General features: G+C 37.9%; 1 long non-coding RNA gene across 2 annotated transcripts in view; it reads left to right on the forward strand.

Moving 5' to 3' along the window:
- Nucleotides 1-27,122, forward strand: part of LOC108424903 — a 199,499-nt gene that overhangs the window by 144,939 nt on the left and 27,438 nt on the right. Inside the window, exon 4 of one of the 2 annotated variants that reach the window (XR_001857664.2) lies at nucleotides 12,576-12,669. The exons of the other annotated variant lie outside the window; for it this stretch is intronic. This is a non-coding gene — a long non-coding RNA (uncharacterized LOC108424903). The remainder of the gene's footprint in view (nucleotides 1-12,575; nucleotides 12,670-27,122) is intronic. 2 annotated transcript variants of the gene reach the window in all.

The following is a 27,122-nucleotide window of genomic DNA, read 5'->3' on the forward strand; positions in this document are numbered from 1 at the left end:
TACACTTAAAGTTTCTTTTGAATGAGATATGATGCAGGGCAGCCACTCAAAGAAGAGGCTATTTACATACATCAATCTTAAAGGCACAATAATAAAAAACAGCCTGTTTAATTTTTGAGTTTGAAAAACAGTCATGTAAAAATGAATTTTGCCTGGTTTAGTACATAAAACCACACAAATGTAAGAGATGGACCTCACTGGAAAAAAAATAAATAGAAGAAGCACTTTTGGTTCCATAAAGAACCTTTCAGTTGAGTGCCTTCAAGTGAGTTTCCTGAAGATGCATCAGTTGAAAGCTTCTTTGAGGTACCAAATTTGGTTGACATGGCTCTAAAGAATCCTTTATTTTTAAGAAAGTATGTTTGGGTACGAGGCTTCTCTCTGCCCTCCTGTAATTAAAGCCAGGCTTGTATCCCAAAGCGGGCCATGCTGGAGACATTACGACTCTATGACATGGAAATCACGTTGCATAAGGCCTTTTGATTAAACCTGCATTTTGCCTCTTCTTCAAATGAGCCTTCGCATATACTCTCCATTCACCAATTTATAGTTTCCATCTTTCCACTGCTCCGGCTGAAGATGGATGGCTCGACCCAGTTCCTAAACAAATGTATGTATTTACAGCCTGAGCCACTGATTAAAAAAAGCCAGATTCATTTGAAATCAAAAGCTTGATTTTAAATGTGGCGCATCAGAATGTCGAGTCAAAGGCTGGGCAAAAAAACGGATTTTCATCTTTTGGAGAATTTCCTTGTTATTTACATGTTTTTGGCCCCTGTCTAATGAGATTTAATCAGCCAAGCTTTTGGCAGGGTGTGCGTGCGCAAGGTTAAATTAGTCTGGGCTGTTTAATCATGTCACTAAAGTAAAGTGTGCGGTCATATCAGTGATGATTAACTAACAGTCTGCCCATGCATGAAATGGTCAGTTTCATTTGTCATTGTGTAAATGGCAGTGAACTTCTTCCTCTTAGCCTCTGTTGAACTCCTTGACCAAACACGCCGCACACACACACACACACACACACACACACACACACACACACACACACACACACACACACACGTACACTGAGAGTATGCTGTGTAGTCATTCATTCTTCTTTAGATAAAATCAGAGCGCACACACTCTGGGATGACCTCGTTTGAGACGAGAACGCTTTATTAAGGCAGTTTGTGACATGGGACACAGGAAATGGATGCCAGACACGATAGTTTCCTGACCTCGCCATGACCTTCTCAGTGGCCTCTGTGCATAAGCATGTGTGTTCAACTAGTAAATCTGCTGCTGGGGGTGGACAATGTCATGATATGTTATCAGTATTGTGATGAAATACATCATAATACTCGTTTCTGAGCATATCGTAGGTATTAGGTATTATTGGTGCTCCTAGAAAACTGTAAAAATAGCATGTGCCATTAAAAAATACAGCTTTAGATCAATTATAGAGAGCCTGTATGTATACAGTACTGTGAAAAAAAGTTCTAAGTGCATTGTTTAAAACCACTTATATCAACAATGAGTGTGATTTTACTTACAAAAACACAAAACATATTCTTAGGATTCATGCAAATGAACAAAAATACAGTAAAAAAAGGGACAATAATTTCTTATTTTAAAAAAGCAAATTTAAAGAAAAATATTTCAGATTTATACTGGACATCCCAGCCATCATATAGATTTTTAAAATTCTATCAGCAGCACATTTGCTTTAAAATGATAAAATATTGATGGGCCAAAACAAAAATTGGATTGCAACTACAGATAGTACTGGGCATCTACAAGTAAAAGACCTCAAAATAGTTAAACAAACACATTGATGTATGTAAAATCACAAATTTTGGCTTTAGTATTATTTGTACATTTTCTAATATTAGTGATTTTCTGATTTCTAAATGCTTACTTCCCTGATAAATAGCTTTTTAATTGCTAAAATGAAATAAAAAAATAACTTTTGTCTCATGTGTCTAAAACATCTGCAGTACAGTACAAGTAGTATATAGTAACTGCATAAACTACATAGTAATGTGCAGATGACTGGATGTCATTGTGCAACTTAATTTATTCTTAACAGTTGTTCAATACTCCTGCTGTTTTTAAACAGCTGAAGGCCTATACTAGTGCAGTCAATGGGTAAGAGGATTATCCACTATGCTGTCAAAGCTTTATTTCATTCAGTTTTAACTTATTTACTTTAGTGCCTCTTACTGCTGATGTTGTTTGGTTGTTCAAAATGTTGTTTGGTTGTTCATAAAATAGGCAATATCAGGGCAAATATGTAGGATTCCCAGTGCTGTGATGACATGCGAGACAAAATTTCCATTGGAGGCCGGTATGGTGCCAGAGGGGGCGCCCAAGAGCAAGAAAGCTTATGAAACTCAGGCCGACCAACAAGCTTTTTGTGTGGATTTGAGGCCATAAAATACAATCCTACTTGTCAACCAAGAGGGCACCTCTCAATATGTGGACAAAAGTGCCCACTGAGGTCTGTCACAAGCTTTACTAGCTGCTTATTTTGCACTTTTTTTCAAAGCCTCTTGTAAATGTGGCACAACTTATATGCAAACCTCAGGAAAGTGAAATATTGTGATAAATATTGTGTACTGTGAAAATATCTTCAAGTATTGCTCATTTTTGCCATATTGCCATGTTCACTCGTAAACAACAACAAGGTATAGTAACTGCATCAACTGCACAGTAACACGTAGCTGAGCGGACATTATCTCTAACTTATTTTTATAATTGTTTGATTTTCCTGCTGTTTCTTCCTAAACAGTTTATTTTCAATATGTCAAATGATAAATAGCTGCACAGCAGTTGTTATTGCCTTTTTCAAATGCAGCACAAATGTTCCACTGGTCCATTTTGTTTGTTCCAGCTTATATGTAAACCTCAGAAAAGTAAATATCATGACATATATTGCATATTGTGAAAATAAATTGATTTTCTATATCACCCACCCTCATCTGTAAACAACAACTAGTGTCTAGTAACCACATAAACATCATTGTGACATGTAATTGGATGTTGGCCCATTATACAGTCATCGTTTTGTGAAAATATCTTGGTCATATCTTTTTGTAAATCTGACACTACTAACTTCCTGGTCTATTTTGTTCACATTTCTCCAGTTCCACAAACCTCAGAGAAGTATTGTGATCTATAACCTTCATCATGATATTATTGTTTTTTTTTTTTTTTTTGCTTTATCTCCCACTCTTATCTGCTGCTCTTATGCTCACCCTGTAATTTCTTCTCTTAGAAGTTACAGCATGTCTGTATTTAGACAGACAGTGTTCAGTTCAGACTTGGAGTCCTTCAAAATGGAATGTGTGTTTTTCTTGACCTCCTTGACCAGACATAGGAGCACTTGTGGAGAAAAAAAATCCCTTGCTATTTGTTGATGGTGGCTACTCATTCTTTACTTAAACAAATAAAGGAAAAATATGCTGGTCTAATGGTTGTAATGGCGATCCATTTGGGGTAGCAAATGTGCATACCCCATTTTATTGATAGTACATTTAAATTGCCAAGATGTTTCCACATTGCAAAGGTCAACACGGGGCCACTTGTAGTCCATGCAATTAACCTCTTACACTGCAGGCTTAGTACTCAGATATTAATTCCAAGGCTCATTATTTGCTGTTATAATTTTCATTATTATTCAGTGATTACTATGAAACCACTATGCAAATTAGTGAACATCCTTATCTTTTTTTTACTTAATTACCTACATGGGCAAGACAAAAATAAAGGTAGCTTAGCAATGCCCACCCTTGATAAAATACCCAGTGGTCAACAAAGATATAGTCAAATTCATTACCAATCTATTAACCTTTAGAGTCCATGAGATTATTGCTGTTTTGCTATATTATTTAATTAAAACATCATTACATATTTTTTTTTTGCAATTGATTAGTATATGAATTACATTGCTTTCAGTTTACTGACTGCAAAACAAGACACACAAGCTTTTCATTACATTATGATCATATTAAAACATCCTTTCTTCTGCTTCTAAACACAACTGAAAGCTTAGAAACCACAGTTTTACTGTCAGTTCTCAACTTATGTTCTTTGTCTGGAGTGTACTATAAAAATCAGCCTTTCTGCTGTTCAGAAGGTTCAAGGTTTCTCTGTTAGAGTTGATATCAGGAACACAAAGTAGAGAAAGAGAGAAAGAAAGAGCTTTTAAGGCAAGCTGAGCTTCCAACTGCTCTCTGCCGGTCGCATCTCTCCTCTTATCTTAATAAGTAATGAGACTGCCATGAGCTGACAATGAAGTATTTTGAAAATAGTTGTAATGTATAGCTGGTAAAGGGGCAGCCAGGCATTGATGTATAGTGCAAACAGGCTTGGAAACAAGTGAAATATTAATGGCCCGTTTCCCCTCCCAGTTAATGTGGGACTTACCTGATTGCTGTAGGGGGATGGGGCTGAGGGAGGGGAAGAGCGTGAGTGTGTGTGTGTGCGTGGAGGTGGTCATGGCTGGTTGGAAGGTGCGGCTGAATGAGTGGTTGAATGAAAGAGGTTACTTACCTGTGTGCAGTGATACCTGATCCATGCTTGTCTTACTTTATTTACGGTGTTCTACCATGCTCCATATAATACATGGCATGGAACTATAAAGTAGTATTAGCTGCAATTAGCACTGACTGTTTAGCATCACTTTGGCATTACATCAAATAGTCATTAGTAAATCAAACACATGTAAAATGATTGTTGTACAAACATAACTGTATGGCTACAATGTAGACTTATAATGTATTACACATTACCTACTATGTTCTCGTCAGTAATCATTAGACCCTGCAGTTGACATCATGCTCTTTATGAGATGCATACAACTTCACTTGCTCTCTGTGACGCATATTAGGTGCGTTCCCTAGTGTGTTAAAGCGTTTGCCAGGTATATCAGGCTTCCAGGCGCTGTGTAAAAGGCCAGTAAACGTGAAAACAGCAGGCTCGCTCTGCCCGGTGGTCGAGGTGAGCTGTGGTTTTACAGATGTGTTTGGAAAGTGGGTGGCCGAGGCAGGACGCTGACGAGACTGGCTAGCTCTCAGCATCTGTGGGAATCTTTTCGGACGCTGCCAGGTGTGTAGTGGTACAAGACTCATCTGCAGGGCTATTGTTTCTGCGCTGGAAGACTGAATGAATCGAAAGCAAGCAGTTCATGGAGAGCTCGGTGGAGGTCGAGGGTAGAACACCAGTGATGTTTGGAATTAAAAACGTTCTGTTCTAGAACAGCAGCGCTCTGTTCTGCACAGTGATCATTGTGTCTTTTCTGAGGACAAACATTTTTCTGCTCTCATGGTGGTCTGAATGTGACATGTGGCAAATTTGCTCCTAAATGGAGTTTTGGGAACATTTTGATGGCTTCTTTTTCATAACTCCTGCACTTTCCTGCGCAGTTTTAGTTTAGTTTAGTAAGCTTCATTGGCCATGTTTAGGCTAGCTACGGTATTAAAGACTCCTTGAACTAACAAAAACAGAGTAGAAACATCAGATTCAATTATAGAAAGACTTAACATACGTGAGTAACGATTTAGAGAAATGAAGGAGGGAGAATAGTAAAAAAATAAACAAAATAATTTAACACACAGAGTAATGCATTTTCTATACAGTTTTTGCTTGGTCATGTGGGTTGAATGGGACTCATTTTAGGGCAGGTAGATGTGGCACATGGTGTCCTGCCAGGCCACTACCTTCTTTTTCCTTACCTAATAGGATAGTGAAGAGTGCAAAGGACTGAAGTATTGAAAATTGGCCAAAAGACATGTTTTGACGAAGTGGAAATGAAACTTCCTTTACAGCAAACTTAAATATGCAACTTTTCATTTTAACATATTAGAAAAAGAAACATAAACTGTGAAATGAGCCAAAACAATTGGACAGGCCACATTTTATGTTTTTAGTATTTTGTATTTTCAATGTATTTTTTCAGCAAATAAACAGTAATGGTGCGTTAAGGTGTGCAGAAGTGTGTTCACTGTCGGATTCGTACTCTAACTCGGTCAACAAAAACTTTATTTGACAAGGGGCAGTGAAACTTTTATGTCTGACTCAATATTTCAGTGCTTAATTTTTCCAGTGAAGTATTTGCATTTGCATTCGGTGACTGGTCTCATGGTGACAATGGACATCATGAGTTTCAAGAGTGAAAAATACATAAGAAATTGTTCATGTTACTGTGTTTACGTGCTATAATTGGAAGACCTGTACTCTACTTGAATATTATTTACTTGTAGTTGTAATTTTTACTCCTTACATTTTCATTTAGTCAAAAGTCAAAGTGCAAAGTCTAAATTTCTTAAAGGCCATGAATGTTTTCTCTCTTATTTTGCCAGTCAAGTCCCTGTACAGTGTTTATTTCTTTATATATGAAACTGCCCATGCCTAGTAATAGAGTAATTATATAGTAATTACTAGTAATAGTAAAAAAAGTAGTTCACCATTGTGTAATGTCTTGTACTGATTGTTGAATTTGAAGGGTTGAGAGATACTAATCTGGTTTACTCAATGTATGATCAGCTCTTTTTCAGCATTAAAGTTGATGTAAAAAGGCCCCGAGTGATCATTTTATCTGCTGTTTCCTTTTACTTCATTATTTTTACTGGTCGAGACCTTTTGACTGAGTATATAACATACTGAAGCACCCATATTTTCACTCAAGTACAGTTTTTCTGAACTTTTTACTCTAATGCCTATTTTAAATAGTGTTTTGGCACAGATGAAGTAGCAGCTTGGGGCACCACAAGGGGGCAGCAGTGTGATGGGAATTCATTCACTGTACTTTAAGCATGTTTCTCTTCCCGCTGCTACATTTTGAGATGGCATTCCTTCAGCAGTCTGGAAGAGTTTGGTTAATCTTGATTGTCAAAGTTTTGACAGATGTCATATATTGACAGTTCTAAAAAAAAGTAAAAATATTCTGCCTTTAATTCAGCCTGGTCATTTTAAAAGTCTGATTATACTTGGCGCATATTATGTGCAGTTTACAGTTCTTCTAGTGTTACTGTCTGGTTGCTCACTCTCTCTCTCTCTCTCTCTCTCTCTGTCTCTCTCACTATCTATCGATCAGTGTACCTCTCTCTACCTCTACATATGTAACATGTGGTCTAGAAGAATCCGCTTCAGCTGAATAACTCTTGTAGCCTCACATAATGCCCAGTGCTGAGAGCGCGGTTGACGTTTCAGATTAAAAAGTTCCGTTTTTCGAGCAGCGGTGGCACTCGGAATGCTTGGAAATGCCATTCAAGCTCTGCAGAGGTCAATAGTTACAATAACTTTCTCAGAGTGTAAAGAAAACCAGGGGGGAAAAAAGTCAAGGAAAAAGAGAGCGAGCGAGCGAGAGAGAGAGAGTTAGCCATGCTAACACAAATTGCTTCCAGATTCTCTCTCAGAGTAAATTATTACTGAAATTGAGTGCAGGCTCTGACACTGTTTCAGTGGTATCACACGGCACACTTTGAAGTGCAGAGTAGGAGCTCGGAGAGAGTTCTAGAAGCTATTCGAGTTCCGCCTCATTTGCACTATCATTTTCCTTCGGCTCTCCCCACTCTCCAAAGTTTCAGTTTGCTTTAATTTACGACTACAAAGGGGAAGATCGGGAATGATTTCTGATCACAGAAAATTTGAGGAATGCTACGCAAATCCTTTCTGCCTTTTCCTTTCTGCTCTTTTCTTTCTTTATTAATCTCATACCTCTCTTGCTCTGTACATATTGAAGCTTTTAAAGAACATGTGACTGATTTCAGTAGTATTTATTATTGGACTCATGCTTTTATTACTGTCTGTAATCAGAACGGCTAGAAGATGAAAAGCAAACAAAAGTAAACAAACTCTGCAGCAGCTCATCAAAAGCTATTCACTGCATACATGAACACTTTATGTAACTGTGCTTTGTGCCTAGCTCTTTAAACTAAATTACAGAAAAGAACTCTATAGTATATACTTATATAGTATATAAGTGCTTTGCATATTTACACTATTGTATTTTTTTCATGTATAGGCAGCGCTGTGCAAAAATCAGAGACCATCTTTCATTCATTTCGTTTCCAAAGTGGCCATTAAAGCATTACACAGAATCACCCAGAAGCCTGAGCAGCTAAATAAAATATCAGCCTTGTCAATTTTTAGTGTCAACCCTTTGGCTTTATTATGGCTTCCACTCTTTTTAACCCCTTAAAATCCCAGGCTTATTACATACTAAGGATTACTATGCAGTAACTACAGGAACATGTAATGGGCCAAAGAAATCTGCAGAGATAGTTTGTTCTTAGAAGCTGGTTGTATGTTCTGTTTGACATGATTCAAGTAATGTCACCACATTCACTGATGGACTCTAGGGTGGTCAGTCTATTGTACTAAGAACACCAGACGTTTCTTTGATTGATTTGTCTATTTTGAAATGATCTATTTCTTTTTCTCAGCAACACCTTCTCGACAGCTACACATCCTTTCAGACTCTTAGTGTTGAGTTGTCTTCTCACAGTGGAAGGATAGACAGAAAGCTTTCTAAACCTTTCGAATGAAGCAAGAGTAGAGCTTTTTTACACCCTATCTCTCAAAGATGAAAGCTCTAAGCTTTATTTATCTTAGGGTGGCAGTTTTGATGGTCTACCAGCTCTTTGATGGCCTTGCGTTGTTGTTAGGAGTCTGGACGGAGTTTGCACACACACAGCTAGTATACAAAAATACAAACAGCCCAATACAAAGTGTCAGCTAGAAGAGTATAAAGCCCCCAGCACTGGGCTGTGGAGCAGATGGAGCACCAACCAATACTTTTGAGATGACTGGAGTGGCCTATGTGATCCAGAACTCATCCAACATCAGTACCCAAACTCACTAATGTTACTGTGGCTCAATGCAATCAAATCCTCACAGCAATGTTGCAACATCTAATGTAAAGCCTTCTCAGAGGAGTTGAGCCTGTTACTGCAGCAAAGGCCATTGAAGGAGCATGAGTCCAAATGTTTATCTATATGAAATTATTTGTAATAATGTCATCTGAACAGGTGAAATCATGAACACTATGGTAAGGTTTTACTTTTGGCTTGTGTTAATCTAATATGCTCTGTGCGTTGTTTCGTTACACCCTTTATTTCTGAGATCCCTTCCAGCTGTGGAAGATCTCTAAGCTTTGCAAAGCCTCATAGAGCTTTCACTTGTGCTAGCACTTGTAGTTCTATTTAAACTCCCTCCTTAAAAGGTGTTTGTATTGTTTTTATCTGTAAGTGTTCCTTGTGTGTCTTTTTAAGGAGCCTAATTGCTAATTGCTTTCTGTACAGTCTATGTGTGGTAGCTCACCTAATTGTGTTACATTAGCAGTGGAAGCGAATGGAAGGGCGCTAAACATGCTTCAAAATGAGACAAGAAAAACATTCAAACTTCAGCAAAGTGCCTGGAAAGAGACATCAGCTGTGTTTGTTTCTATCAGGCTTGAAAAAACAAACAAACGAAGTTGCCAGCACTGTTCTGCATTTAGCTTAGGTGGAGAGTGTATGTGTGTGTGGGTGTGTGTATGCATGGTTGTCGTAGCCCGTCAGCGTTCCTATTAATTACATCATCGAGTTACATTTAACTTTCCAAAAAAAAAAAAAAAGCAGCACTGTCAACTTAATCAAGCAATAAAAGACCACTGACTCGACCCCCGCTCAGTTGTGATGTGGGTGTGTGAGACGATGTGTGTATATGTGTGTGGGGTTGAATATTTCAGCACTAATATCCTGCCCTGGGGTCATATTAGTGGTGACAGAACACACTCCTGTCCGCCCTCGCGCTCCTTTCCTCATGGCCAAAATGAAAAGCAAATATTAATAATGCTTGGCGTCAGGGAGGAATGTTAGTGGTGGAAGGCAATGGAACGCTACTCATTACACAGCACTGTTATGCTCATGTACAGTTAAATAGCCAAGATACTCCCCACTGTATTACTGCCACATAAGCGGATTGGAAAGGCAGATTTAATTTGGAAGAATTTCCATTTTAAACACATATATGCAAATTGTATATGAATCAACAAAACACACACACACACACATTTTCTAAGCCGCTTCTCCTTCAGGGGGTTGCTGGAGCCTATCCCAGTGGTCATCGGGCGGAAGGCAGGATATACCTTGGACAGGTAAAAAAAACACTGTTTTTTATTTTTAAACGTATATTTACTAAATTTCAGTCATTCAATTTTTATTTACTTTTGTATGCTGTGTCTATAAGGCTTACCGTTTTTGTTTTGTGACATTCACTGTTTACATTCACTGTTCAGTACACAGTGTCAATGCCTGCATTATGAGCAAGCGAACCAGGCTAAAAGTGATGTTATCTGTGCCCACGCACTCTTGGGAAATGTAATACAACGATATTTCCTCCATCGAACTGTTGTGACACTTTTTGTGCCAGAGATGAACGATTCAGTGTAAAAGACATAAGCAGGTGGCTCAGAGCTATAATCTAACTGTGGAAAAGCGAGTTAGTATTGGAGTTCCTTTATGAGGGGGGGGTGGGGGGGGGGGGGGGGGGCAGTATGTAATCTTTTGTCCAATAGTTGGACTTGCCTTCAGTGCATTCACATAACAGCACCAATTACAGTGTGTAAAGATGAGCGTGGACGTGTGTGTGTGTGTGTGTGTGGCATTAATAGAGTTAGCCTAAAAGACTGAGAAAGCTCCATATTACCCAATTTATCTGTGTCTGTGGCAACAGAATTAATCCAGCTATGTCTGGCCAGGTCAGAAGGACATATTGACCCCTCTCTCTCTCTTTCGCTCTCTCTCTCTCTCTGTGGCCCCTACTGGCCTTGACGTTGGTGTGTATTTGATAGCATTATCAAAAGGGAAAAATAAAAGTAGTGATATGCTGCTGTTGGCCTTAAAGTTCTGAGCTCTGGCTAACACTGTTAGCATGCCCTGCTCTGTGTTAGTAAAGCCCTCTGTATACTGCAACACAGAGGCATCTCTCTGAGAGGTCACCAACACTTTAGTAGTAATAATGTAGGTCTTCATGTGCAAACCATTCAAGGCACGTTATGTACAGTATAATGTAACTGTATATACTGGTCATAGTGTTTCTATATTCTTTTCTCTGTACAGTTAAAATGTGCTCTGTATATATTATCACAATCAAAACCGTGCATTATACTTCATCAACATCAATTCATATAATATCTACAGTATCGTCTATTGTGTTTTAATTTCTCTTTCTTTTTCTATTTCTCATCTATTTCTCATCAATTTCTTAGCTCTTTCTCAGCTATTTCTCTCCCCTTGTTTCTTTCCTTCCTTCCTCTCTCTCTCTCTCTAGCTTCCTCATTCTGTCTTTCTTGCTCATTCTCTCTGTCTCTCTATCTATTCCTTTTGTCCTTTTATCTTGTTCTCTCGTTTTCTCTCTCAGTTGCACTCTGTCTTTCTCTCTCTCTCTTTCTGTCCTACATGCCACTCTTTTCCAATCTGTTCTGGGTCTTTGATTGACAGGTTAATAGAGCGAGCGGATTGGCTGGATTGAGGTTTATTCGTATTAGCATGGCAGTGGGGTCCCCGCCCTGTCAGCAGGAGCTGACTTATTACTCTCGTTCTCTCCCTCTGCGGTTTTTAAATTTTGTAATCCAGATTTAAAAGCATATTGGTGTTTATACACTGCACGCAATAATGATCCATCATACCACTGAGCTCGACTGCAGCGCTGTGTGTGTGTGTGTGTGTGTGTGTAGGTGTGTGTGTGTGTGAGTGAGAGAGAGAGAGAGAGAGAGCGCAACACATAAATAAGAACCAATTGGACCATCTGTTTGAATATCTCTCCATCTCCCAGGAGATGCCCATCTGCCTTTTACATTATCCAACACACACACACACACACACATACACACACACACACACACACACACACACACACACACACACACACACACACACACACACACACACACACACACACACACACACCTACACACACACACACACACACACACACACACACACACACACACACACACACACACACACAGTGACTCCCCCTAACTGTGACTGCCACCATCACAACTCCTCTAACATCCCAGAACCTCACACCAAACACTTTACCCCACCTCATACACACACAAATATGTGCACACACACACACACACACATACTTAAACACCAAACCCACATTCCCTTCCTTGGAACATCTGAAAGCAGATGTCTTCTTTACTTCCTGATCACAATTTCTATGAAAAATGTCTTATGGCCAATAAAGAAAAAAGAAAAAAAAAACACAGGAAAAAAATTCATTTTGCATTAAAATATCTCTGAAAATCTTATATCTCAATTTTTGCCATTTTTCAATTTTTGACATAATTTAAAAATATCTGTAACTCTTTACATTGTGTGTAAAATACATTAAGAATGGAGCAATTTGAAGATATTTGTAGAGTAAAATAATTATCTGCAGACCGTGTGTGTGTGTGTGTGTGTGTGTGTGTGTGTGTGTAATAATGCTGTGATTAATGTGTTTTAAAGTCAGCCTTTATTTCTATCTTTATATAGATAGGTGGCGGCTTCAGGTTAAGATTTTCTATATTTTTATCAATGTTCATTTTTCAGAGTTGTGATCTTCTGATGACTGGGCCAGTGCTTCCAGCGGTCTTCAAACCTGGACCTTGTATCCAGTTTCAATTCCTGGATTTTACAGGCACTAGTAGGTAGACCTGTGACAATTTTTTATATAATCGGCTAATTGCAATTATGTAAGATGATCGCAATTATTTAAGCTGACAGTCTTTTTCCACAGTCATTAGAAGTTTTGACCCCTTACAATCCCAGACTTATTTCAAACCAGGGCTTATTATTCAGTGACTACATCGACTGCAATGCAAACTGGCTCAGCTATTCTTAGGTTATAGGAGTGTGTAGTATAAATTGACCTGCTGGTGGGTCCTGGCCATTAACCTCTAATTTGGTACTGTAGCATTTAGAAGGCATCACTCAGTAATGTTTGTTTAATTGCAAGCTGTGTATCGGATAATAATGTTTTAGCAGAGCAGGCAGAACTATAATTGTTTATATATTCCCTCTTATGAATAACATATAACTTTACTCAAGTATTGATTTGCCAGTGCGACCAGAGTGCCATATTAGGTAAACTAGGTGAATATAGCAAGTTAGGTGGCTAATCAGCCAAACTGTCCACTTTAGGCTTGTGTTTTACAAGTTGCTAACAATGAACGAGAAAGGACAATTTATTGTACATGATAATTACTCTACACAAAAAAAGTTCTTCAGTGGTACTTTAGTAGTTCTATTGAGAACAATGAGTTCTATATAACACAATTTGCATGCTTAATTTTTTTTGCATGGTGAAATGCTTCATATTAATGGAGAATCTGTTTTATGTGGTTCTCTAAAGATCCTTTTTGGTGCCACACAGAACCATTTTTTATTCATTATTTCATTTCATTTTTTTTAAGTTTTCCTAACCATGTCCTAAATAGAACTGCATACAGACACATATACCCATGCATATGAATACAGCCAAAAAGTTGTTTGATCTTATTCAAACACACATATACAAACAGGAGAAAAACAAAAAAAAAAAAAACAATCAAGATGTCAAAATCAATGAATCTCAAGAAACTAATCCTAACCCTAGAGACTTTAAATCACTTAAAATTGAATTACATGTAATTTTATGTGTCCATTATGGTGTAAGTTTGAATTAGCGTTGTGCAATATATAATTTGTTAATTGTTAATAAGATGTCAGTCTTTACAAAGCTGATATGGCAGAAGGCTGCAATTTACAAAGGACCCTTCCACCCAATCACAGTGGGGTTTTTTGTGTGTGCGCTGTGACTATCTTGACCAAGGTAAATGTTTCTGTGAGTATTTTATGTATGAATCAAGATATTCTAATCTTTCTAATCTCTAATTATGTCACATTACTGATCCAACAATGCATTTTTAACAAGGTAAACCTCAGAGAATTCACAGAAGACCTAATGATCTCTATAAAACAATTTTAAAAATAGGTGTAGAGTCATCATGCTTGTTGTATTTAAACTCTGCATGTACTGTGATAATATCCATTTCATTTACAGGTTTGGCTTGAAACGTCCAATGGATCCCTGTCCAATCAGAATTGTGGCTCTCCCTTTTCAAGCTAGTTCTCCCATTGGTTGACTGCATGAGCTGGTGTCTGAATAATCACTAAAATAAATAGGAACTGAAAATGTCAACCAGTCAACCAGTCATGTTTTTGATGTACAATGGGTGGGACCAGTTTCGTCAGGAGAAAGCTTCTGGAAGTCCTAGATGCATGTGGCATGCACTGTGAATATGAAAATAGTCACTGTAAAACTATAACATACAGGATCAAATTTATGTTATGTCTGCTGCTTCAAATGAAACACAGAATATGTTTTATAGCACAATATTCATGTTTAATGTAGATCGAAAAAAAATGTTAACTCCCATTAGCTTACTGCTAACATACTACTACAATACCATAGGGGTGCTAGCAGAAATTAGCATCACTGTGCAGTTTTTTTTTTTCTCTCAAGAGTTTTAGGATTTATGGCATGAGCTGGATGCCTCACTTTAACAGTCACAGTTCACCACTCTTTATTATCATATCACAATAGCAAGCATGTCACAGTATTACCACAATACCAGTATACATGTTTTTTTGTTCATGTCCATGTCTGTGTGTGAGTGTGTGTGGGAAGCTGCTCTCCCTCATTATAATGGAGCTGGGTAATTTGGCGTGGAGTTCATGAGCAGTTCAGCAGCAGTGTGGAAGCTGCAGTTCTTTACTAGCGCTGTTCAAAGATCTCCCCTATCTGACAGCACTCACAAGCCAATAATCCCACCCGCTCCCGATCAATCCCCCATCCAAACATCAAATAAAAGCCGCTTTCTCTCTGCCTCCTCCCAGCTCCCTCCTTCCATCTCCAAAAAAATCACTTACTAGATGGTATTAGACAGGCTGGCAAAAGCGTCATTACCACTGGGACTGGGGGAGAAGAACAGGCCGGATAGATTCCTGTCAGTTTGCGGAATATTTCGCCGCCGCTAAGCCCCCGCGTTAAAAGCGCAGTATTATTGATAAGACGGTGCTCTCCAGACCGCGGGGCCCGGACGAGAGCAATCCTCAGAAGTGGTCTTTCATGTCCGTCTGTGTAGCAGAACAAAGCGAGGATTAGTGCGCTAGCTTTGATCGGGAGGACTGGTAGGTGGAGGTGCGGGGTAGGCAGGGCGTCTCGGGAAAGAGGCAGGATAAGGAAAGGGCTCTCTGGGCTGAGGTGGCACAGTCGAGTCCTCAGAGACCCCAGAGGCCTCCCTGGTGTGTGTGACTGACAGCAGTAATGACAGTGACTCTCAGAGAGTGTGGGAACTTGGACACATTCTCACAGACACCATAGTCCTGGCTGGAATAGAAAACTGTGGAGCAGACATGGAGTAGAATAATGATTTTGTGTCTTTTTGGTATCAAAATGTGCTTTTTAGGGAGGCACAAATATAGAGATTTTGGGCTGATAATGATAGTATTGGGGCAGCCAATACAAATACCACAATGCATATAGTTTTTGCATTTAAATTTACATTATAATTCATGTATGAAGTGCAGTATAAAAAAACTCTAAATAGCTAAATGAAACCAAAAATAACATCTAAAACATTGTAAATATACTTTTAATTGCTCAGTTTATGTCTCTGTGATTAGGACAAATCACCATCAGGGGGCAGTAATCAGTACAAGCAATGCAATGATTAAGAGTTCACCAAACAGTGCACACTGTACAAGTAATAATAAATAAATAAATAATAGATAGAGTCATCATGCTTGTTGCATTTAAACTCTGCATGTATTGTAATATTAATCTTATTTCATTTACAGGTTTGAGGTTTGAAACATAAGGCTTGAAATTTCCAATGGATCATTGTCCAATCAGGAATGTTTTTCTCCCTTTTCAAGCCAGTTGTCCCACTGGTTAAGACTACAGGAGTTGGAGTCTAAATAATATAAATAATATGAATAATATAAATAAAGTACACTGACAGATTAAAGATGCCTCAGTGATAGTTATGCAAAAGTAAGCCAGATATAAGAATTACTAATTACTTATTATTTGGCAGATACTCTTATCCAGAGTAACTCTTTAGATTGGTTGGACAATCTAAAAATGATAAAATGTACATTGTGTATTACACACAGTATGTTTTTAAGAAATATAATGTATGTTGTTTATACAGTAATTGCATTACTATTAATGCACTAAGTATAGTATTTATCGATTTGAAGCGTTTGACCAACATGACTATGTTGTGTTACAAATTACAAACAATAACATCATCAGTCATCACCACCAATCATAAAGAAGCAGATATCAAGTAAATTTTAAACTCAAATTTCTGATTTGGACTTTAACAAATGAACTAGGTGTAAAAAAGCCTTAGTGAGTGTAGTAAATTGAATGTAAATATAAGCCCATGAAGGTTTCACAGTTTGAGAAATGTCTGGTCTTCCAGCTGAAATGGAGGTTTTGATTGGTTCTGCCAATTTTAGCTTTCTGTCTTTATGTCAGTGTTCAGTTCAGTTTAGGCAGAGCAGTGATTTGCTTTTTGATGTAAGTGGCCTGAACCCAGTCAAAAAGTGACTTTAAGACAAAGTGAGTCTGCCAGCTAGCCCCTGTGGTTCCTGTGGTTCTGATCTGGGGACAGTTGTGATTCCAGAAACTTTCCACTTGCATATTATCAGACCAGCTGTACTGACAGGGATGGTTTAAGGTCTTTGGTCTTTCTTCAATTAAATGTTGCTTATTAAATCAAAAAAGGAGTGACAAGTTACAATCAAATTCACATAACACATCCTCAGGTAATGTTTCCACTCAGAGGTGCAGCACACCACTAGACCACTGTGGCCTGAGCCTTGCTCCTACCACAAATATGTTCAAAAAAATGTTTCATCCCAGGCGGTTCATAAGTAGATTACCTTTTGTAATTCGTTTTGTTACAGCAGTCAATAAAGCGTCCAATGCAAACGCGGTTCATTTGTATTTCAATTGATGTCCTGTCCCCATTAACTTATGGCTCTAATGCATTCTGCTACATTAGTGAATAGACCTCGCCGGATTAATCACGAGTTCATTGGGATCATTTGCTTTCCTGCTGCCTAATCGAATTGCTGACATTGGTAATAAGGGCAAATCTCACCTGTCCACCCAGCCCCTTGCAAACAAGCAAGATGGATTCCAAACCTCGCCTGCCGATTTGTTTCCATTATTCTGCTCCCAGCAACATTTTAACATTGATTTTTGACACACGGCCACAAAGGAGCGATATCTGACAGTGACTTTAGTCATCCCTGAATCTGTTTGTCCTTGTTCGTGTTGCATGTTTGCCTGCCGGACTTTGTATTCAGGTGTTTGTTGGTGTTCAAGCACAAGTTGGGACTTGCACTTAGTGCCTCTTATCGGCCTCTCTTGGAGTAAGTGTTATAATTAATGGCTTTTATGTCTGGAGAATAAAACCTCTAAATAGGCTGCTCACACATTATTTATTTAGGGCTAATTAATTGAAGGAGACCTGTATTGAATTCAGCAAGGCAGCCGAGAGGCTACGGTTGCCCTGCTAGCTCTTGCCGAAGAAGACTCTTCAGCTTGTAAAGGCAGCGTGACCGTCCTCTAGTACTTTAGAGGAGAAGTGGAAGAATACAGCAAATGGAAGATAAGGAGAGAATCTAGGGCCCAGTCTTCAGAGTTATTTGAGCACTGTGTGGTGTTCAAACTTAACAGGTATTTAGCAATACAGCCCAGAGACCAAAGACCCAAGAGACCTGTCTAATCTGGCCCATATTCAAAGTAGAAGTGCTGATCTAGGATCTGTTCTTGTCAGTAAAATTGTAAAGTCATAGTAAATAAGAGCAGAATCTGATCTTAATTTAGCACTCCTACTCTAAAATAAGTGAATACAGCACCTGTAAGCTTAAGGACATCTCAGATATTTTCCTTTAATTAGAGAAGCAGAGCTTGTTGTGTGCATACTGCTGTACAGAGGCCTGTGCTGGACTGATATTTTAGTTCTGCTCCAGCAAGATTTCATCCTGCATTCTCTGAAAATTGCTGTGTTTGTTCAGCTCCCGCCTTCAACCTAAACATTTAGTCCCACCTCTGCCCGCAGATCTGTATAACTGGTTTCCATCTGCATTATTCACAATTGAAAATGATTGCAACATTATAGACTTGCCTTTAGTCGACTTTATTGTTGTGTATTAGCCATTATTAAGAACACTTTCCATACCTGTGGCCATCTGATGAGGCTCTGCCAGTTCTTAAGCCTACAAGTAAACAATACACATGATTCATGTGATTGGAGTTTATTACTTTTTGTTATTTTGCTGTTAGAGATTATTTTTATATACCAGATATTAAATGATAATTGTTATTTTCTTTTGACTGTTCATCAATTGCAGGATTTCTCTACATATATTTGTGGTGTTGCACTCCTGTCCAGACTGAGCTGGTTAACTGCCCACTGCTGCACATGAAAATTGCTTCAGGATATTGTGGAGTCCCTTGGGAATGCAAATATCTGCTTTCATATTTCCCTGTGAAAACCAAGGACAGATCACTACATCTACAAAGTGGTCTGCATGGCCTGTTCATTAGTATATTCATTCATTTGTATATACAGATCACAGTTCATCATCGCTTGATAGTCAATTCAGAGGATAACTTACACCATCCAGGAGATCCAAATGGGCATTTAGCTTCAGAGACACACCATGGTACAAAGCATTACTGCTGTTGAATTCACATGCTATGGTGGCGAATTCACATGCTTATTCAAGTTGCTAAAAACCTACAAACTGCTGATGTTAGTTAAAAAAAATGCCAGCTTTACACCATACTAAAATTTCATGATGACTGGAACTACAGAAATGATCAAGAATTACTTTCATTCAAATTACATTCAAACAGCCACTGTCCTTATAGGCCTACATGTGATGCTACAGTACGAGCTATTGATGCTTATTAGTTCTTCAGTCTTCCCGTCCGATATTTTGTCTAGCCGTCACTGTCACAGACCATTGTTTTGCACATTAAGGAAGAGATGATATATTTGACACTAGATTTGTAAGAACATTGTCTTCTCTGTGACAGCAATCTATGTTGTTCTTGTTTTCACACTCGATTGACTCTAAAATTGAATTGGAAATGAAAAGCCATTAACATCAACAGAGCCTATGTCATTACCAGGCCAAATGTATTCTATCGTTCACAGTTTAACATTTGTCAGTACCTGTGGTGGCGCAAATCCTTTGGAGATGGTGCATTGAGCTAATGCCATTATCCCCTGCCTCGGCTCATGTCGTGAGAATGACGTTGGCCATTCTAGTTCGTGATTATGACTAAACAGCTGCAGGAATAAGGCCTGCTTTCTGAGGGCCAAGCTCTAATGGCACTTATAATGGCTGACTGGAGGAGGCAGACAGCAGTGTTTTATGCGTTATGGTCATGCTTGTGGATGGTTTGGGCCAGAGAGGGACTGTGTCTAGAATAAACAGTTCTCTCCATTGTGCACAAGGCCATACAGGACATGACTGCGAATAACTAGTCCTACACTATCCGTGCATTCAACTCTTCATTCTTAGTGCCGTATTTCTCTTCTGCAACCTCATGCATCATCATCATCATCGACCACCTCCAAATTAGAGTGATTCGTTTCACTGTCACTCTAATCGAGGTTTCAGCCAATCAAGAGCTGAGCAAAGCTATGATGTCATAAAAAGCTCTGTCTCTTAAATCCAGAGAGGCAATAATACAATGTATTAAGCCTGCAATCTTCAGCAATCAGTAGGCCCAGACATTGGGTTGGTGGGCTCAAAGCTGGCTCTAGCTTTTTGGGGACACTAAGCAATATTTTTTCACCAACTATCTTGCTAGCTGATGTACTTTAAAATTATAGGCTAACTAAAAACAAAAGATCTACAAGCTGTGTAACTTATATACATTTATAACTGGCTAATTGTGTATTGCTGATGATTGGATGTTGGTTTATAGTTCTAATAGGTTACAGTTTTACAGACCTTACAACCTTCTCAGTGGTCTCTCTTACAATGCAGTATTTCTTGTTTACCAAGCTAACTTTTAGCTTAGTTCTGTCTAACTTTAGTAGCAGTGGCAACAGTGGTTGCTTTATTATTAGAAATGCTTTATACATATGCATACATATATGCATATTTTCCCTAGCTTTTTGGATCCAGATGTGTGCATTCTTTTCTGAGACATGATTAATCAGTCACCCCACTCATACCAGCATTTTAGACAGCATAATGGCACAGTAAGAACATAGAAATTGTTAGGGGATGGCCTCGTGGCTGCATATGTCACTTATAAGATGGGTGGGCCATTCCTGTAATTGCCTAAATACATTTAAGCAGAATAACTTAATGAAACAGAAAACTGTAAAATAATGGGATTGCAACTACCACCAGTGATAATAAAGGCTATAATTTTTAATTATTTGTCACTCATGGCGCACTGAAAAAAGTAAAGTAAAAATGTTAAGCTTTCAATCGAAGCCACATTTATGTTTTGAATTGAAAAGTTATTGTTATGTGCACGGTTTGTATTTTGTGGAAAGACGAAACATCTTTTACATTTTTGTCATGTTTTTGTCAATTTAGCAAGTACTGTATATATGAATGGCCATTGCATGTGTATAATATATATATATCCTGGATATTCTTTCTGCTAGTAATCAGGTTCTACAGACATCAAAATGAATAAATAGTTATATCAGTGAGATTGATCTATCCTAACCCAATAAAAAATTTAAAACATGCTGTTTTTCTGCAATATTCAACTTTGTTTTCTTTTCCATGACGTACAACAATGCCTATTCTCTAGATGCAGAGTAGTTTTTGGGATGCAGACTGAATGATCTAACCTGTGAGCAAGTGCACTGAAATCAACAGAACAATGTTCCATGTCGCCCATGCCATGCAGGGGTAGCTTGTGTGAAACAGGCCATAGGGCTAATAGGTGTGGCTTGAACCCATAGTTCAGTGCCTTTAAAATGATCACAACATCATGAGAGTATCTACTCTCCAAGTACTGTCAATTTGAGCAATCTGTGCACTGCCAGACTGCCATGACTGTTTGTTTAGGATTATAGAATGTATTCTAGAAGTTATAATAGAACCTCTTGCTGCACCTTGAATATTTTCCATGAAATATCATATCAAGTCTACAGTTTTCCGCATATGTTTCAACTAACTCATATAATATTGTTGCTGACATTTCATACCATGGCATGATAATATTTAATGTAAAGTTGATACGCTCTAAGAATTACCAACCAAAACTCCTTCTGAGAAAGCTTTTGTTTCATGCCAGAGCAAGCATAGCTAAATAGATGTGGAAGCCACTAGTCAGACACTGACTGATTGTTCTCTAGCATTTCTCTGGCCTGGAGATACTGATCTTTTGTGCTTATCTTGAGACACTCAAACCAGCTTTCTTGACCTTAACATAAACGTCTGGCACTAAAAAGAAATATATGACTGTTCCAGGGTCCTACTTTTCCACCCATAGCTAGGGCTGCAAGACATGGACAAAATACTAGAATTGCAGCTATACTACTAACAATGTATTAAAAACAAATCACTGAATCAACAATATGACACGATTAAATATCATCCTGGTCATTTCCATCATGTTGCATTAGTTACTGAATTACACAGTTACAGCACAGTGCAGTATTTATGAATACAGTTAGTTATTTGTACAATTTTTAAACAATCTGATATTTCTAATGTACAACTGAGCTTTGCTACATTATGTAGTACAATATGTAAACATACAGGCAAAACAAATCTATTAAGCCAGTTTCCAGTAGAAAATACTTGACCATTCATGCACACTGTAACACTGCTAAGAGAACAGTCATGCTGATTTTTAGCATAGTATTGTTTATCAATCACTCCATGAACTAGGATGATCACACCTCCACTTCTTCTAGGATATGTCCTTGCAGCTATATGCAAAGGTTTGGGTGCTGCTGGTCAAAATACATGTTTTGCTGAGTGAAAATAAATGGATACATCCTCTACAGAGAACATACTGTACATCTGCACATTTAAAAGTTTGAATTTATAAATTTAACACATTGAAAAAAAATAAAATAACAAACAAAAGTTGCCTGTGCACTATACAGAGCCCCGCTAGTGACATCCTGCATAAATAAAAATAATGCGTGGCCATGACTTAGTAAGGCATGGGAACAAGATAATTAAGTAAGGGCCATGACTTAGTAAGGCATGGGAATAAGATCTTAATGCATGGCCATGACTTAGTAAGGCATGGGAACAATATCCTAATGCGTGGCCATGACTTAGTAAGGCATGGGAACAATATCCTAATGCATGGCCATGATATAGTAAAGTACTCGAATGAGATCCTAATGTGTGGCCATGACTTAGTAAGGCACTCGAACGAGATCCTAACATGTGGCTGTGACATAGTAAGGCAAAGTCTTGGCCGTGCATCAGGATCTAATTCTCATGCGTTAGCTAGTAAATAAAACATTTTTTTGAGCAAGATATTTCAGCTCCCTGTACAGAATGTGTTTTATTCTTATTTTCACTCAAAAAATGAACAAAACACGTAATTTAACCAGGAGTGTTCCAACTTTGTACCTAGAACTTGAGAAGCTGTAAAAGAAAGTATAACAGAAGCTTGATTTCCCAGAATGCATGATGTTTTTTGTTGCTGTTCACAGCAATCTGTTGTATTTAAAGAATGCAGTGGATTACTGCCCTGTTACTGCTGTGAATTTGCACCAGTCACCAGTTACAGTTGCAGTGTTGATTCATCAGAACACCAACAGAAATGCTCATCAGATGCTGCAACAATAAACAAAAGTACTCATTTGCATATCAGCAATATCAGTTTAGCAATCCTGACAATGATTAACAAATGATATATTGTGCAGTCCCACCCCAGTATACATTTTGTGTATTGTTTCTCATGCACGCTGCTAATTATGCCCTTTGTGTGCGTGCATGTGTACGCATTCACATTGTGTGGTTTTGCCATTTTTCAGGCCATGACGCAGCGTGTGTGGTATCTTTTGAAACCAGCAACCCCTCAAACAACAGCTGCCATTGTAAAAAGCAACCGTAGCTCATAACCCACCAATCAGTGCTGTGTGTTGCTTTTGTTTTAAAACCAGTCGACCATCTCACCTCCCTCCGCCATGCTCCACTCTCACATCCATCAAACTAATGGAGATATCTGAGGATAACGCCGCTCAGGAGCCACAGAGAGAGACACGCAGGCAGCGAGAGGAAGCAAGGCCAGGCCGACCCTGTAAAAGCACAATTAATAACCCCCCTGCCTAAATGATGTCATAGTTAAGTGTTTGGTGTTGTGTTTACACATGGGCATAGCTGTTGGGAGAGTCAGAGACACATATGCATGCAATAGACACACACACACACACACACACATATGCTGAGAGAGAAACGAGGCTAGAACATCCGGAGACTAAGCCATCACTCACTAGAAAACAGCTAAAATGACTACAGCCATCTTCATCTTTGCCATACAGACCTGGTCAAATGACATGTTTTGTTGATTTTCTAAGTGAAAGTAAGTCAACGCATCCTCTAAAGGGGGACGTGTAAAAATGGTATATTTTGTGCAAGTTTTAGTGCAAAACTTCTGTTTATTTGCTGAGTTTAACATATTGTAAAAAAAATATAACTTCCAAAATATTAAGGTGCAATAACTTGTGAACAGGCTACATTTTATGCCTTTTCTTTTTCTTTTTTTTATGTATGTTCAGCATATTGGCAGTAATCTTACCTTAAACATGCAGAACTGTGTTCTCTGTAGATGTTATTTTTTTGTCACCTGGAAAATCAACAAAATCTGGCATTTGATATGAAGGGCAAACTTTAGTATAAGACTGTATAGCTGCTAACCATAACGTTAACTGTAATAACCCTAAATGCACATTTCATATGTACACTACCATTCAAAAGTTTGGAATCACTTATGTTAATAATTCCTGCTATTATATAATTTATATCATAATAATTTCTACAATGTACTGTAGATGTAAATTGTGTAATTTAGACTCCAATGGGTTTTTAGACAAAGTACTATATTTAATATTTCAAGCCCTATGATTATTATATAGTGTCATTTATTTAATTTTTATTCAACGTAGCTACATTAAGACATGGTCACTTTTCAAAAATGAAACACTATGGATATTAAATTTATTGGAACTTAATTCTCAGTGCTGTACAGCTTTTTCAAAATTTTTTATATGTTTTTAGTTATTTAACTTTACTTAATTTCTTTTTCATTTCATTTAAGGAATTGAAAAACAATACCCCCTTCCCACGCCCCACCCACATAGGACAGTTTAAACTTGGAGCCAAGGACACTTGAAACTTTGCTTATGTTAGTCACAAAAAATGTCATAAAATTGCACAAGATACTGATTTCATGTTATACCTTTATCTGAAACCGAATTGGTTTTAATATTAATAACATTGGTTCAAACTTTTGAACAGTACAAATGGTACCGGTATTGTAAAAGCAAACAAAAAGCTACAAACACTCAAATTGTTTACTAACTGTCTGATAAAACTCAACATAAACAGTGTTAATCAACAGCTTTATACCTTTACGCAGCAAGAGACACCATGAGCGACAGCAGTAAAACCAAAACACTCTCAGTGGAAACAGTGAAGCTGTCTTGATGTGATGAGCAGAGCGTGATGTGGTACAATGTGAAGTAGTGTTTTTGATGGTCATTCTAATTTTAACATATCACATCACTCTGAAAAACTGCGCCTCCAAATGGATGAAGAGAAATTCATACAAGAAGTGGAGAAAATTAGCAATCTATGACCCTTCCAGTGCTGGAAGATAGAGATACTGAAAAAATACTGTTATTTTTTTGTGTCATTAATTGATACTTCATTAACAGATTCTACCGAGCCACCGAACACAAGGGCACTATAATGCTGTTTAAGCAATAGAAACTTGGTCATCCTTAGTTGCCCTTTAATATCATTGTAGACACATCAGAACTTCATACTAACTGTAAAGCATGGTGGTGGAAAGGGTATGGTCTGCTAGCCAACTTGCAGTCATAAAATCGATTATGAATTCTTTACATGCCCAAGAGTGCTTCAGGAGAACATGAGACCATCTAGCAAAATGTTGAAGCTGAATAAATGTACCTTCCATCAAGATAATGATCCTAAACATACAAGTGAATTCACCAAGAAATGGCTCAAAAGGAAGGAATTGAGGGTTGTGCAATGGCCTAGTCAAAGCCCAGATCTGAATCCCATTGAAATGCTGTGAAGGGATTTAATATGGGCATGCCGCAGTAAAAAAACCCTCAAACCTTACATAGTTAAAAGATTCTGCAGAGAAGGATTTGGCGAAAAATTCTCACAGGATACGGACAATGAACTCTTGGCAATTAACTTTTTAACAAAACACACAATCATGGATTTAGTGATTACGCTATATCATACCACACTGTGGTAAAAATGGCAAAATAATATCCACTGGATCCATCCAGTTTACTTTCCAAATGAAATATGTAAAATATTAAAATCACAAAAAATGTTCAGGCTATTACTACAGGCATATTTGGTCCCCACAAAGACAGTAAGACAAACATGAAAACAAACATCACAAGCACACTGACACTGCCATCTTCTATAATCTGCCATTAATACAGAGACATCACAGGTCAATGCAAACAGATTTTTCCTTTTCTTTAATGAAAGAGAGGAGGGGGAGGATGGAAGATGTGAGGGCATCTCTTTCTCTCTCTCTCTCTCTCTCTCTCTCTCTCCCTCTCTCCCTCTCTCCCTCTCTCTCACTCAATACCATCTAATGAGACATATTAATGACGGTAGACCTTAATTCAAGCCATGCATTATTCATTATAATTGATTATCCTGCTTTGAAGGAATACCTTTTTTGCTGGAAAAAAATGATCCCATTAGCAAGAGTTTAATCCAAATCAAAGCTGTCAAAACATCCAGGTCTCAGTGCACCAACCGCCCCCCTACAATCCCGTAACTGTCATAAGGCCCGCGGATGAATCACTTTCCTACATTTGGATGTGACGTTTCATTCATAATTTTCTTTCTCTAAAGTGGCAGGCAGTTTTTTTTCCTCCCCCCACCCACGGTCCCACTGAATTTTGATTCATTTTTTACATCCAGAGTAGCTTGGGGGAGATTTTAACAAAATCAATTTTGAAGATAGATTTTCACCACCAGGCGTTCAATTCGTCTTGAATATCTGTTTTAATCGCGTCGTTTCTTTGGATCGCTTTCTCTTCCGAGGAAAATGGAGCCTAATCGCTCAGAGGAAACTGAATATATGTTTAGATAAAAAGTAACAGAATGAAGCCTTATATTTTCAAAGAAAAATTGTATGAGAAATATTGTGTTTTAGTCTTACTTCTTCTCAGTATGACTCTTGATAGGGCTTATATGTGGTAATTTCTGATTTCCATATAGTTTAGCTTATATGTTGTCCATAAAATAAGGGCCTAAGGAAACACAAATTTCATGATACAATATGCGTTGTGTTTCATCCTATTTTGATACAGACATGAAAAAAACAAATTTCAATATCAAATTTTGCTTTTACTGTTTGGTCACAAATAACTTGCTAATATAAGACTGCAATGACTGGTAAAAGCAGAATTAACGTTATTAATTAAGTTATTTTCTCACAAAACAAATGATTTAAATATACCTTGTATAACCCCAATTCCAATGAAGTTGGGACGTTGTGTAAAACATAAATAAAATCAGAATACGATGATTTGCAAATCCTTTTCAACCTATATTCAATTGAATACACTACAAAGACAAGATATTTAATGTTCAAATGGATAATCTTTATTGTTTTTTGCAAATATTCACTCATTTTAAATTTGATGCCTGCAACACGTTCCAAAGAAGTTGGGACAGGGGCATGTTTACCACTGTGTTACATCACCTTTCCTTTTAACAACACTCAATAAGCGTTTGGGAACTGAGGACACTAATTGTTGAAGCTTTGAAGGTGGAATTCTTTCCCATTCTTGCTTGATG

This window comes from Pygocentrus nattereri, chromosome 25 (assembly GCF_015220715.1).
Source record: "Pygocentrus nattereri isolate fPygNat1 chromosome 25, fPygNat1.pri, whole genome shotgun sequence".
Lineage (NCBI taxonomy): Eukaryota > Metazoa > Chordata > Actinopteri > Characiformes > Serrasalmidae > Pygocentrus > Pygocentrus nattereri.